This window comes from Centropristis striata, chromosome 19 (genome assembly GCF_030273125.1).
Source record: "Centropristis striata isolate RG_2023a ecotype Rhode Island chromosome 19, C.striata_1.0, whole genome shotgun sequence".
NCBI lineage: Eukaryota > Metazoa > Chordata > Actinopteri > Perciformes > Serranidae > Centropristis > Centropristis striata.
Genome location: NC_081535.1, coordinates 30,476,392 through 30,490,052, shown reverse-complemented (window position 1 = coordinate 30,490,052; position 13,661 = coordinate 30,476,392).

The following is a 13,661-nucleotide window of genomic DNA, read 5'->3' as shown; positions in this document are numbered from 1 at the left end:
TGAAGATGTGATCTGTGTTTCATATAGCGCTGCTGTAAGCCTCTGCAGCACAGTTGATGGGAAATATTTAATAATGTGCCTCTGTGAGGGCGCTTTAGCAGATTTAATGCAGAGCTAATAGGGATCAACAGAGTTCACTGGAGCCTGTGAGTCACCAGACCCTCAATGTGACATCCAGGGGAAACCTCCACATGCTGCAGGAAGAAAACTTAATCTGCAACAAGCCTCTGAGACACAGACAGCAGGAGAACTCTGGGTTTGGATTTAGAGGCTCTGAAAACTTTCTGGACTTGTCCACGCTAGTTTAAAAGTGGAACTGAAGATTCCTACTTATTCCTACGGTTTCAGGGTGTTTAGCTCTTTTTGTGTCCTTATTCTTCACTGCAACATATAAAATCTATCTGTAAGTCCTGCAGCTCTATAGAATCAGCACAATCAGAACAACTCAAACACGTCTTAGTGCAGAACAACACAGTTAATGACACAAATCAGAAAAAGTAGCACAAATGTTGTAAATAAAACCATTTGTCTCCACATATTCTCCATATTGAAGTATTGACATGTTTCAGCCTCTACTGTCCTCTCCTCTCTGCTCTGTGCAAACAGCCTCTACTGTCCTCTCCTCTCTGCTCTGTGTAAACAACCTCTCCTGTCCTCTCCTCTCTGCTCTGTGTAAACAGCCTCTACTGTCCTCTCCTCTCTGTTCTGTGTAAACAACCTCTCCTGTCCTCTCCTCTCTGCTTTGTGTAAACAGCCTCTACTGTCCTCTCCTCTCTGTTCTGTGTAAACAGCCTCTCCTGTCCTGTCCTCTCCTCTCTGCTCTGTGTAAACAGCCTCTACTGTCCTCTCCTCTCTGCTCTGTGTAAACAGCCTCTCCTGTCCTGTCCTCTCCTCTCTGCTCTGTGTAAACAGCCTCTCCTGTCCTCTCCTCTCGGCTCTGTGTAAACAGCCTCTTCTCCTCTCTGCTCAGTGTAAACAGCCTCTCCTGTCCTGTCCTCTCCTCTCTGCTCTGTGTAAACAGCCTCTCCTTTCCTTTCCTATCCTCTCCTCTCTGCTCTGTGTAAACAGCCTCTCCTGTCCTCTCCTCTCTGCTCTGTGTAAACAGATTTTCAGTGAATATTTGTCACGTGACCGTTGGTCTCAGCAGAATCAATCATGTGGAGCAGAATTTAATGTTTTTAACAGGATCTGGTTAGTGCAAACACTTTATTTTAAATGACACATGGAGAATAAAGAGATTCTGACACAAATATCAACATTTAACACAAGTTTTTGTCACTTTTTATAACAGAAATGTTTGTAACTGATGATCCCTTCAAGGACTGTTGGCAAGGTCAAACTCAATAATAAATGGTGTATTTCTGACCATTTTTAAAATAAAACATCCATAACCTGGTGCTGAATCACATCATTTCACAGTTTCCTCACAGCAGTGGAGCGAGCGGCTTAGAGGGAATTATTTTTCCCGACATCGTGTCCAACGGGAGGTTTATGCTGGACAAAAACAGCAATTACCACATCACAGACACACAGTTGAGAGCATGTTGGCATGCTGATTTACTGCTCAATAAAACCTCACAGAGCTCCAACACGTCTGTCAACACTCTGTCTTCTATTTCATGCAAACAAAAGGATATTCTAAGCAACAACAGCAACAAGGAACTCCTGGTGATGTCTTTGTTGTGTCTCTGACACTCTGGAAGGAGAATAAATATCTTCTCCACACTGACCTTTAAAAACAGGCCACAAAGTCTCTGTGACACTTTGAGATTCGATATGTTTAAAATGCAGAAACATGATTGTGCGGACAAATAACAACACTTTACACTTTCACATTCTGCTAGTCCTTCCTCATGTTCATGTCTGGAGTGGTGTAAAACACACACACACACACACACACACACACACACGCACACACTAGCACACATACACAATTACCATAAAGAGACAAAAAAAAAAAAAAAGACCAAAAAAGACAGGTCGTGCACAAAATGGGCAAAAAAGACCTAAATGCCCAGAAAGAATCAAAATGTCCAAAGAAAACCACAAAATGACCAAAAAATATAAAATTACCATAAAAGAGACAAAAAAGACTAAAAAGCACAAAAGTAAAAAAAAAAGATACACAAAATGGACAAAAAAAAGACATAGAATGACCAAAAAATGACAAAAAATAAATAATAAGAGAGACAAAAAATGACTAAACATGAAATGACCTAAAAGTTCCAAAAGACGACACAAAATGACCCGAAAACCCCCCACAAAATTACAAAATAAGCAACGAAACCAAAGTAAAGCATGTGATTCAACATCTCTTAACTTTTACTTAATTTACTGCTCAATAAAACCTCACACCCTGCAAAAAAAGAAAAGTTGGGTGAAAATTTCAAGGCAACAAACTTCGATAAAATTTTAAGTTGGACAATTAAACTAAATATTTTAAGTTTTGTTTTAGAGTTTGTTTAACTCTGAATTCTGATTTTTGTCAACTCAACTGTAAGTTGCACTAACTTATAATTTACATTGTAATAACTTGTCAGCTAATACTGCGACCACAATTTTGAGTTAGCATTGATACGCTAATGGATACTCTTGTAGCTGTAACAAGCAGTGGCGCTAGCATCAGTCAGCCGCTAGCAACAGTTAGCCGCTAGCATCAGTTAGCCGTTAGCTTTCGCTAATGACCGAATTTCACCGCTTTCCTGCATTTCACAACAAAGAAATAAGAGTTAGCAGAACTATTGTCCCTTGTTTTGAACCCCAACTTAAAGATATAAGCAACAACAACTCACAAACTTGTTTTTGAGCAGATAACTTGTTGTGCTAACTTACATTATTGCCCTAAATGTCAATCATTTATATTTCCAGTTTTACCAACTTAAATCACTGTTTTAGGCCCAAAAATACAAGTTGGCTTTCTTGCACTGCAGAGCCTCATAGACGTCTTTGTTGTGGCTCTGAGACTCCGGAAGGAGAATAAATATCTTCTCCACACCGACCTTTAGAAACAGGCCTTTAAAAAGTTTCTGTGACACTCTGAGATTGGATTTGTTTAAGATGCAGAAGGATGTTGGGATGATTGTGCCCGGCATCTCGCTCTCTGTAAACGACACAAAGAGACGACTTTACATTTCTGCAGGTTATTTGTTGTGGCACAATGGGCCTGTCAGCTGCAGCGACTCGTCTCTGTCGGGGCGGCGCGGCGTTCGACCACGGAGCTCATGAATACATGCAGCAGATGTAATATATGTGTTCCAGCAGCAGGAGAGCAGAACCTCCAGCCTCATGTGTCTCTGTCCTCCAGTCACTCTCAACACACACACACAGTTTATCAAACCAAGCTGACATTTCTCCTTCTCTCCTTCTCTCTGCTCCTTCACATCATCACCATCCTGTAACGGTGACTGACACCTCCTCCTCCTTCTTCTCCTCCTGTTACTTCCTCCTCCTGTAACCTCTTCCTCCTCCTCCTGTTACTTCCTCCTGCTGTAACCTCTTCCTCCTCCTCTTCCTCCTCCTCCTGATACCTCCTTCTCCTCCACTTGTTACCTCCTCCTCCTGCTGTTAACTCCTCCTTAAGTTACCTCCTCCTCCTCCTGCTACCTCCTTCTCCTCCACTTGTTACCTCCTCCTCCTGCTGTTAACTCCTCCTTAAGTTAACTCCTCCTCTCCCTGTTACCTCCTCCTCCTCCTGTTACCTCCTTCTCCTCCACTTGTTACCTCCTCCTCCTGCTGTTAACTCCTCCTTGTGTTACCTCCTCCTCCTATTACCTCCTCCCTCTTCCTCCTATTACTCCTGTTACATCCTCCCTCCTTCTCCTGTTACTCCCTCGTGTTAACTCCTCCTCCCTCCTCCTCCACCTCCTCCTCCTCATGTTATTCCCTCCTGTTACCTCCTCTCTCCTTCTCCCTCCTCTTCCTGTAACCTCCTCCTCCCTCCTCCCTCCTCCTCCTCCTGTTACCTCATCCCTCTTCCTCCTATTATTCCTGTTACCTCCTCCCTCCTCCTCATGTTATTCCCTCCTGTTACCTCCTCCTTCCTCCCTCCTCCTCCTCATGTTATTCCCTCCTGTTACCTCCTCCCTCCTTCTCCCTCCTCTTCCTGTAACCTCCTCCTCCCTCCTCCCTCCTCCTCCTCCTCCTCCTGTTACCTCATCCCTCTTCCTCCTATTATTCCTGTTACCTCCTCCCTCCTTCTCCCTCCTCTTCCTGTAACCTCCTCCTCCCTCCTCCCTCCTCCTCCTCCTCCTCCTGTTACCTCATCCCTCTTCCTCCTATTATTCCTGTTACCTCCTCCCTCCTCCTCATGTTATTCCCTCCTGTTACCTCCTCCCTCCTCCCTCCTCCTCCTCATGTTATTCCCTCCTGTTACCTCCTCCCTCCTTCTCCCGCCTCCTCCTGTTACCTCCTCCCTCCTCCTCATGTTATTCCCTCCTGTTACCTCCTCCCTCCTCCCTCCTCCTCCTCATGTTATTCCCTCCTGTTACCTCCTCCCTCCTCCTCCCCCTCCCTCCTAGGTTAATGTTTTTTAGTGTTTTCTTTCTATGAGTCATACTTATTCATATTATTCTTCATCTTCTGCCATATTTTTCACCAAAGAAAATTAAGTTTAGTGGAATAAAAGTGGTAACCAGTACAAGGCTGTTTTTCAAAACGAAAGCCCCACAAAGTCATTATATCTTAATAGAAAGTCAGAATGTCTGCTGAAAAGTTACAGTACTTGACTATAAATGAAATTAGATAAATGTTTTTGTAATATTTTGATGTTTTTCTCCCAAGGTTCAGATTGTAAAAGGTAAATATTAGATTGTTGGGCGTAAACAGTAATTAAGAGGGCCGGCTCATATATTTCTTCTTGTTTTTTGAAGAGATGAACGTGAACATGCACTCACAGCTCTGATATATTTCTGTCACACAAACACCTGAGAGCTGTGCAGCGACAGCAGCTCGTCTCTAACCTGTAATCAGTGTCACCTTCTACTCCCGGCGTAAGGCTGTTTTTCAAAGTAAAAGCCCCACATATTCACTATATCTTAATAGGAAGTCAAAATTGCAGTACAGTACTTGAGTATAAATATATAATGTTTAATGAGGTGTGAGTTTGTGTGCATAAACTGTAGTTCATTCAGGAAAGCTGTCAGATAAATTAATAAGAGTCAAAGTTTAAAATGAAACAAAAAGCCTCATGAGAGTAAATCCATTAATTAAAAGTAGATTAATGTTTTTTGTGTTCATTTTTTAGTATTTTCTTTGTATTATTCTTTATCTCCTGTCATATTTTTCACCAAAGTACTTGTTGTAATTAAGCTTAGTGGAATAAAAGCCTAAGTGGTAACCAGTACAAGGCTGTTTTTCAAAACAAAAGCCCCACAAAGTCACTATATCTTAATAGAAAGTCAAAATGTCTGCTGAAAAGTTACAGTACTTGACTATAAATGAAATTAGATAAATGTTTTTGTAATATTTTGATGTTTTTCTCCCAAGGTTCAGATTGTAAAAGGTAAATATTAGATTGTTGGGCGTAAACAGTAATTAAGAGGGCCGGCTCTATTTTTCTCCCTCTGTTTCGAAGTGATGAGTGTGAACATGCACTCACAGCTCTGATATATTTCTGTCACACAAACACCTGAGAGCTGTGCAGCGACAGCAGCTCGTCTCTAACCTGTAATCAGTGTCACCTTCTGCTCCCGGCGCTCTGAGAGCCGACTCACACCTCGCACTCACAGCAACCCTCGGCCATTCGGAGGGAAATGGAACATTTGTTTGCTGCCCTGAATTTTCTTTGCATTTCCACACACACACACACACACACACACACACAGAGCTGCTACAGATGAGAATGAATGACAGCATGAATGTATTATTACACATCCTGCAGAGAAAAGTGCAGAAGTTACCTTCCTCTGCTCTAATGGCAGCAGATTAACCAACGAGAGGAGGAAACGTTGCATCAGATGACTCACAGCAGAGTGATGGCTGCGATGAAAGAATAACTCAGATGGAGGGAGCAGGAGCGGAGGAATAGATCGTAGAGATGAGAGCAGATAAAGGCAGAGCACTGAGGGAAGATAAAGGCAGATTGAATCTATTCCTCAGTGATTTTCTGCGCTGTGTGCCTCTGCTCGCTGGGTCAGCACTCTCTGTAATGAATGGATATTTCTCATCATTTTTCATGTTGCTTTTTTTTTGCACATTTCACAGTAGCAGGAGAAGAATTAGCCTGTGACTTCAGCTCCGGGCCGGGCCGGGCCGGGGTGGTCGGGTAATTTGGCCCTAAATCGTCCTGAGTGTAATAATGGAGATCTATGCAGCTGCTGATGAAGTTTGGGAGCTTAATCTTCTGTGCAGCTCTCCTGAGTTCTCCTGATCAGCGGGCTGTGACGCTGGTCAGCCCTCCAAATATCTTTATATGTGTGCACGAACACAAATACTCACCCAGCATCATCACAGGGAGGCAGATTGTCTCTCCTCTTCCTTTTTAAGGTTTTTCCTTGTTGCATTTGAGGGAAAATTAAGCAAATAAAAGGAGAAGATTGTGTGGTTTGCAGCCTGGTCTGCAGCCAAAATGTTGCCATTGCACTTTCCTGCAAACCACAGAGACATTTGTAAAATTTTTGCATAAAAAATAAAATGTAATGTAGATTGTAGGTAATGTATGTACCTGGAGATGTTCATCTGCAACTTTTGAATTGTTGCTGTGACGCAGAAATATGAAGTTTATAGCTGCAAAAGTTCATCATCCTGCATCCTTTCCATTGCTACGCTGACGACAGTCAGATATATGTGCCACTTAAGAAAAAAGATGCTTTCTCCCTCACACCGCTCCTGTCATGTCTCAAAGACATTAAGGCCTGGATGGCCTTGAACTTTTTAAATTTTAATGAGAAGAAAACAGAAGTGATAGTGTTTGGCCCTAGTGGCTCTTGTGTGACCCCTCCTTTTGACTTGGGCCCTCTGGCAGATTTTATAAGACCAACTGTGTCAAATTTAGGTTTTAAGATGGACAGTGATTTTAAATTAGATCGTCAGATTAGCGCTGCTGTGAGGTCAAGCTTTTTCCACATCAGGCAGCTGGCTAAGGTGAAGCCTTTCCTTAAGCACGAGCACTTTGAAACGGTAATCCACGCCTTCGTTACATCTCGGCTGGATTACTGTAACTCACTGTACCTTGGAGTCAGCCAGTCCTCCCTCGCACGGCTCCAGTTAGTGCAAAACGCGGCTGCTCGCCTCTTAACTGGAGTTCGTAAGAGGGAGCACATAACTCCCATCCTGGCCTCCCTCCACTGGCTGCCTGTGCATTTTAGAGTCCATTTTAAGATTCTTTTATTTGTTTTTAAATCTTTAAATGGTCTCGCCCCACTGTACCTCTCTGAGCTCCTCCACCCCTACGCTCCTGCTCGGTGCCTCAGGTCAGCTGATCTGCTGCTCCTGGAGGTACCGAGGTCCAAACGGAAGCTCAGAGGGGACAGAGCTTTTTCTGTTGCAGCCCCCAAACTATGGAATGAGCTGCCTTTGCACATCAGACAAGCCTCCTCACTGTCCATTTTTAAAAGTCATCTTAAAACCTATTTTTATTCCTTGGCTTTTAACCACGCATGAGACTCTGCTCTTGTTTTTAGTGTTTTATGGTTTGCTTTTATTTATTGTTTTTTAAATTGTCTTTTAAAAAGCAATAAATCTATTTATTTTAGTGTTTATTTCCTGTTTTATTTATTTTATTGTCTCTTGTTCTGTTTGTTTATGTACAGCACTTTGTTGCGGCTGTTGTTGTTTTAAAGTGCTTTACAAATAAAGTTGAGTTGAGTTGAGTTGAGACAGAAAGGGAGCTGTTTGAGTCATTCTGTCTGAAATAAACATCTTTATATGTGCATGACCACAAATACTCATCCAGACACATCACAGGGAGGGAGAGTGTCTCTCCTCTACCTTTTTAATGTTTTACCTGTTTTTCCTTGTTGCATTTTAAGGGAAAATCAAGCAAATTAAAGGGGAGGATTGTGTCGTCTGCAGCCAAAAATGTTGCCATTGCACCACAGAGACGTTTGCAAAGTTTTCCTCTCCTGAGTTCTCCTGATCAGCGGGCTGTGACGCTGGTCAGCCCTCCAAATATCTTTATATGTGTGCACGACCACAAATACTCACCCAGCATCATCACAGGGAGGCAGATTGTCTCTCCTCTTCCTTTTTAAGGTTTTTCCTTGTTGTATTTAAGGGAAAATTAAGCAAATAAACGGAGAAGATTGTGTGGTTTGCAGCCCAGTCTGCAGAAAAAATGTTGCCATTGCACTTTCCTGCAAACCACAGAGACATTTGTAAAATTTTTGCATAAAAAATAAAATGTAATGTAGGTTGTAGGTAGTGTATGTACCTGGAGATGTTCATCTGCAACTATTGAATTGTTGTTGTGACGCAGAAATATGAAGTTTATAGCTGCAAAAGTTCATCATCCTGCAGACAGAAAGGGAGCTGTTTGAGTCATTCTGTCTGAAATAAACATCTTTATATGTGCATGACCACAAATACTCATCCAGACTCATCACAGGGAGGGAGAGTGTCTCTCCTCTACCTGTTTAATGTTTTACCTGTTTTTCCTTGTTGCATTTTAAGGGAAAATCAAGCAAATTAAAGGGGAAGATTGTGTCGTCTGCAGCCAAAAATGTTGCCATTGCACCACAGAGACGTTTGCAAAGTTTTTGCACAAAAGAAAAAGAAAAATGAAGGTGCAGTGTTCGTAACGGGATACAGCAACTTTTTGTTGTTGTGATGCATAAATATGATGTTTATAGCTGTAAACGTTTGCAATCTGGCAGACAGGAGGGGAGGTTACGAGGCAGGAGAGCTGTTCAAGTCCTGTAGACCACAGAGAGGTTTGCAACGTTTTTGCAAAAAAGAAAAATAATGTCGGCAGTGTACGTGTGCTGGATACGTTCAACAGCAACTTTTTGTTGTTGTTGTTGTTGTGATGCAGAAATATGAAGTTCACCATCCTGCAGATGGGAGGGGAGGTTATGAAGCATGAGAGTGATGTTCAAGTCCTGTGTTGGTTTTGTATGAAATAAACATCATTTTTTTTGTCTGCACAACCACAAACACTCATCCAAAGTCCTCACATGGAGGCAGAGTGTCTCACCTCTTCCTTTTAATGTTTTTCCTTGTTGCATTTTAAGGGAAAATCAAGCAGATAAAAGCTGAAGATCGTGTCGTTTGCAGCCCAGTCTGCAGCCAAAAATGTTGCCATTGCACTTTTCTGCAAACCACAGAGACATTTGTAATGGTTTTGCTTAAAAAATAAAAAATAATGTAGGTTGGAGGTAGTGCAGGTACCTGGATACGTTCATCTGCAACTTTTTGTTGTTGTTGTGACGCAGAAATATGAAGTTTATAGCTGCAGACGGGAGGGGAGGTTACAAAGCAGGAGAGCTGTTCCAGTCGTTTTGTCTGAAATAAACATCTTTATATGTGTGCACGACCACTCACCCAGAGTCATCACAAGGAGGGAAAGTGTCTCTCCTCTTCCTTTTCAATGTTTTTTTTCCTTTAAGGAAAATCAAGCACATTAAAGGAGAAGATTGTGTCGTTTGCAGCCCAGTCTGCAGCCCAAAGATGTTGCCATTGCACCACAGAGATGTTTGCAAGTTTTTGCAAAAAATAAATTAAAATGTTGGTGCAGCGTACGTAGCTGGACATTCATTAGCAACTTTTTGTTGTTGTGATGCATAAATATGATGTTTATAGCTGTAAACCTTTGCTATCTGGCAGACATGAGGGGAGTTTATGAAGCAGGGGAGCTGTTCTAGTCCTGCAGTGGTTTTGTCTGAAATAACCATCTTTATTTGTGTGCACGACCACAAATACTCATCCAGAGTCATCCCAGGGAAGGAGAGTGTCTCTCCTCCACCTTTTTGAATGTTTTCCCTTGTTGCATTTTAAGGGAAAAATCAAGCAAATAAAAGCAAATAAAAGTCATTTGCAGCCCAGTCTGCAACCAAAGAAGTTGCCATTGCACTTTTCTGCAAACTACCGAGATGTTTGTGAAGTTTTTGCAAAAAAGAAAAACAATGTAGGTTGTAGGCAGTGTAAGATAATAGCTGCAAAAGTTCATCATCCTGCAGACAGGAGGGGAGGTTATGAAGCACGAGAGCTGTTTGAATCCTGTAGTGGTTTTGTGTTGCGTTATTGGAAGTTTGTCAGAAATAAAAAGTCTTTATTTGTGTGCACGACCACAAAAACTCATCCAGAGAGTCCTGCACCTCACTGCAAAAAAAGAAAAGTTGGGTGAACTCAAAATTTCAAGGCAACAAACTTCGATAAAATTTGAAGTTGGACAATTAAACTAAATATTTTAAGTTTTGTTTTTGAGTTTGCTCAACTCTGAATTTCTCTGGCACGATTTTAAAGCCGCTATGAATGTCAGCTAATGTTGTGACCACAATTTTGAGTTAGCATTGATATGCTAATGGCTACTCTTGTAGCTGTAACAAGCAGCGCTGCTAGCATCAGTTAGCCGCTAGCATCAGTTAGCCGCTAGCTTTCGCTAATGACCTAATTTCACAACAAAGAAATAAGAGTTAGCAGAACTATTGTCCCTTGTTGTGAACCCCAACTTAACGATATAAGTAACAACAACTCACAAACTTGTTTTAAGCAGACAACTGGCTTCCTTTGTTGTGCTAACTTACATTATTGCCCTGAATGTCAATAATTTATATTTCCAATTTATATTTTTTACCAACTTAAATCACTGTTTTAGGCCAAAAAATACAAGTTGACTTTTTTGCAGTGCTGTTTTTGATGTGTTTTCTGTGTGTGTGTGTGTGTGTGTGTTGCAGCAGCAGGCTGGAGTTCATAGCAGCAAAAGTTCACCATCCTGCAGATGTGAGGGGAGGTTATGAAGCAGGAGAGCAGTCTTCTAGTCCTGTAGTGGTTTTGTCTGAAATAAACATCTTTATATGTGTGCACGACCACAGACACTCATCTAGAGTCATCACAGGGAGGGAGAGCACGATCGGCCACGAATACTCTATGCAGAAATATGAAGTTTATAGCTGCAAAAGTTCACCATCCTGCAGACAGGAGGGGAGGTTATGAAGTGCATTCAGCAGATTTTTATGAGAAAAACTTGATGGAAACACCAAAATTTGATAAAACTTTTGAAAATGTGCAGAACAGTTTACTCACTAGAGGTGTTTTTTGTCTCAACAGGAGATGGAAACTTTTTGTGAATAAGTTCTGACCAGTGGCGGTTCTACACAGGGGCCTCCAGGGGCCACTGCCCCTGTGAAGAAGCCTTTGGCCCCTGCTGTAGCTCCTGTGTCAAATTAATAATAAAATGATCAATTTATAACGATGAACAATGGAACACTTCAAACCTTTTTTTTGTTCAAACAATATGTCATTGTACACAAAAGGAACCCATATATATATATATCATTCTGAGTGTACTGCATTTTCAAAATAAAAAAAGTGTTATTGTTGGTCAGTCTCAATATTTAAATCAATGTATTTGTATCTTCCAAATATACTTAAATGAGATGTTTAAATGAGCTAAAATAAAGACTTTAAATGCTTCAATATCATCTTTGCCATTTTTTAATGTGCTAATGTGCCCCTCTGATTAAACACTGGCCCCTCCTTGGACCCCACAATAAAATTGGTCTAGAACCGCCACTGGTTCTGACGTAGGGACCATTTAATCACATGATTGATCAGCTGATTCCTCTGACAGGAATGAACAATTAGAAGTTGGTTCTCTCCAATGCAAGCACACCAGAGCAGAGAGGAAGAGACAGTGATTGACAGAATGGCTTGCTCCAAAAGAAGGAAGGTTGATGTGGAAAACCGGTGTTTTAAAGATGTATGAACGGAGAAATGTATGTTAATTCTTCCAGCAGGCAATTCCAAGCCTCCGAAAACGTAGCATTAATTAAAAGTGAGAATGTGAAGTGCCACTATGAAACTAAGCACAGCTCTTTTGAAGAAAGTTTTCCCCTGAAGTCCGAGCTGAGGGCACACAAAATAACCTACTTACAAGCCCAGTATAACAGGTCTAACTGACTCATCAAACAAAGCAAACGAATGTTCACTAAGGGTATCGTGGGAAAAAAGAGAAAGAAAAATGTTAAGTTTATGCTCTGTTTACACTCGTTTTGCTACCTAAAGAGCAACTTTTTATTTATTATTTTCTGAAGCTGTTGATTTTTTCACTTAAAGTGTAGGCCTTCAATTCTTTACACTGTAAAAAAAAAGATAAACACTAACTACTCAATAAAATTGAGGCAACAGATTTCAGGCAATATTATTAATTGAATCTAACTACGTTACAAGTTGAGTTAATTACAACTTAACAGGAAGTGCCTGTCAATTAAAAACGGACTAATTCTATTGTGTTGGATTCATTCAAAATTCTCTTGATTTAGAATTACATACACATAAAGATTATATTTAATGTGGTCAAAATAAGTAGATTCTATCTCAAACATTTTTATATTAAAGTTACTTAAACAACTGCCTCAAAATCAAGGACGCATTTATATTTAATACATTTTATCAAATATATTACGTAAAATGAAATGACTACAGAATAATTCATTACAGTGTAGGCTGACCCCTTTAATCTAAGACAAAAAAAGGTTATTAGACTCTGTTTTATTTATTTTATTCTGAGTTTTTTTTTCCTCTTTAATCTAAAATAAAGGCCCTAAATTTATTTGACTGGGACTACTTTTATTTTTGTCAAAGAGCTAGCTGTTTACAAGTGCACTCTGCTAAAAGTTTCCTGTATTGACAATAAATATGATCGAAACCATATGAAAATGTGAACATAGGAGTAGGCTAGACACATTAATAAGACACAAGCTGGACTTCGGTTCGGACCTTTATCTTACCTTAATTTCAGTAACTGGACTTCAGTGACTTTTAATTGAATGCCCCTGGCCTCCAGCGATACATTACACTGCCACCTGCTGACCGAAGTATGTTACTGCAGCTTTGTTTATTTGCTCAGAACCAGCTGATGGAAACTCACTACTTCTTTAATGTGACATTTCATGCGTTATTCCTGCTGTCTCTTCCTGACTGATGCTGCAGTCTGCAGTGATCCTGTAACTCAGAGGGACATGCTGATGACTCATCACACTTTGTTTCTCTCTGTGAGGACAAACGACTTGTTTGTTATTTATTCAGCTGTTGTAGATTAATTTATTCATACATACAGACGGTACGCAGCATTATTTCTCTCTGACGCTGCGGTAAAGTTGAACTGCACACATGAGCGGCTCCGGCTGCTTGTCTGCCTCTAAACTTCTGGGATTTATCACCTTTTTATAGAAAAATGTAATCTGCGTGTCGAACCATTTATTTCTGTTACTGACATGCTGTATAAAAGTATGTAAATAAGTTAAAAAGGGTGTGTTTGCATCTCCCGTTTCACGCAGAGAGACAAACTGAGCGAACCTGTAATTTATAGACTAGTTGTTAAATAATAATTACCAATAATTTGTCGACTCTGCATCCACAGTATCATATATTCCACATCAGCAGGAACAACAAGCTGCTGCAGTGTCACTTCGTTTCTCTCACACTGGAATATAACAAGTGTTGTCTTTTACTTTTGTCACTTATATAATAAATTATTACATAATTATGTGACTGAATACCATAAC